The sequence below is a fragment of the Arabidopsis lyrata genome (assembly GCF_000004255.2).
Source record: "Arabidopsis lyrata subsp. lyrata unplaced genomic scaffold ARALYscaffold_6, whole genome shotgun sequence".
NCBI lineage: Eukaryota > Viridiplantae > Streptophyta > Magnoliopsida > Brassicales > Brassicaceae > Arabidopsis > Arabidopsis lyrata.
Window position 1 is genome coordinate 14,296,564 of NW_003302550.1, and position 1,891 is coordinate 14,298,454.

Consider the following 1,891-nt stretch of genomic DNA (forward strand, 5'->3'; position numbering starts at 1 on the left):
AGAAAGAAAGAAAGGGTTGATCCAAGAAAAGATTGAAAAATGCCTTGAGAGCAAAGGGTATAACTAGGATCATCTTTGGGATTTAGAGATAGGACCATCTATTGGGTTGTATACGTTTTTCGTCATTTGGGTAAATGTGGTCTGTTCTTGTATGCATAGGATGGCTTTCACCTTTAGCATTCTACTAAACCTCTATCCCTTCTTGAGAGTTCCCAGTTACTAAGAAGAACTTGAAACCATTTACAGAGGAACCATCTTTGTTTCTCAGCCTTACCCCTTACCCAAACGAGTTCAATGACAATGCTTTGCTTGATTCACGGTTCTTACTTAATGAATGTTAAAGGGAAAAGGAGATCTTAAAGTATGTGTAGATCGAGGCAAATGTTAGGTTGCATGGTGATGAATATGGCTAAGGTTTTTATGTAGAGTTCAATCTCTATGCGTTCTACAACTGCTAACTCGGACATTGAGTTCATTTACTTTATCAGCATGCTTTGTGATTTGTTGCGTTTTTAACGGTTTCGAGTCTTGATTTAGTCCGTGTTTTGAGTCATCTATCGTGTCAAAGTCTGTCTTTTGCGTCTTTTCGGTTGTGTCTTGAGTCCTTTGCAGGTTATAGGTGCTCGAGCTGGATTCGAAGCATCTTGTGCGTGATTGAGCCTATTCGGAGCTAAAACAATGGAGAAACGGTACAAGAGATCACCAGGAGCTGGGGATCGATCGATCCAAGGCGTGGATCGATCGATCCCAATTGTGACGATGAAGCCAAAAGTTCTAGTAGCTCGGGATCGATCGATCCCAGGAGGGGATCGATAGATCCAACCCTCATCCGTCAAGACGTGTTCATTCCAGGAGCTCGGGATCGATCGATCCCAGGTGGGGATCGATCGATGATCCCAGGTGGGGATCGATCGATGATCCCAGGTGGGGATCGATCGATCCACCCTTTTCGACGACCAGACCGGTTTTCCTTAACCGGGTTTATTTGCCTTTTTCTATACTTGGGTATAAAAACCCAGAGAAACCTATTTTTCTTTCCACGTTCTTTTTCTGCAATTTTTTGAGACTTCTCTCTTGTAAGCTTTTTGGGATTCTAGAGATTCATCCTCTTTGACACTTTGGAGAAGATTTCTAAACCCTTGTTCTTTATTTATCAATTCAATTATGCTTTCTTCATCTCTTTGTGTTGTTTTCTTTGCCATGAGTGAGTAGTTTCTCTATTGGGTTTTAGGGTTCTAATTAGGGGGTTCAATGGATTGATGGTTGTTTGGAATTCTCATTCTATAGGTTCTTTGATTCACATGTTCTTAATGCTAGAATAGGATTGATCACCCTGTTGTAGATTCTAGGTTTTTCTATGCATCAAAAGTGTTCGATAGAATGCCTGAAAGAATGTGAATTGAGCAATGTATTTCTAGCCAACGAAAGTTGACGTTAGGACGCATTGTGAACTTAATGAACTTGTTTGATAATGCGAATTTGACTAGGAAATTACATGCGAAAGTTTAGTAATCGAGTAGTCAAATTTAGTGATTAATGTCTTGAAAGAGAATTAGTCTAAATGTGTTCATGTTCAAGAACGGTGCTTAATCATTGAATTCCTTGTCTCATGTTTCCATTATTCGTTGATCTCTGAAATACCCTAATGCCCAATGTCTTTAATTCATAAGTTTAATCGTTTAAATTACTTGCATTTTTATTTATAATTCTGAAAACCCAAACAAAACAACCTTTCCGCTTTAGCTAAGAACGAGTCTCGGAAGTCTTTAGAGTATCTTTGGTCCTTGTGGATCGACCTCGAATATACTACCTAGCGGTTAAGTGTATCGAGTTAATTACTCGAGCAATCACTTTGGTTCTGAATCCCCATCTTCAAACCTCTCCTCCAGTT

At 39.6% G+C, this 1,891-nt stretch overlaps 1 long non-coding RNA gene across 1 annotated transcript; it reads left to right on the forward strand.

The window, feature by feature from the left end:
• The first annotated feature begins 483 nt into the window (after window positions 1-483).
• Window positions 484-1,176, forward strand: LOC110227726. Its single transcript, XR_002331416.1, has 2 exons — window positions 484-876; window positions 925-1,176. It is a non-coding gene; the product is annotated as an uncharacterized LOC110227726 (long non-coding RNA).
• The last annotated feature ends 715 nt before the right edge of the window (window positions 1,177-1,891 follow it).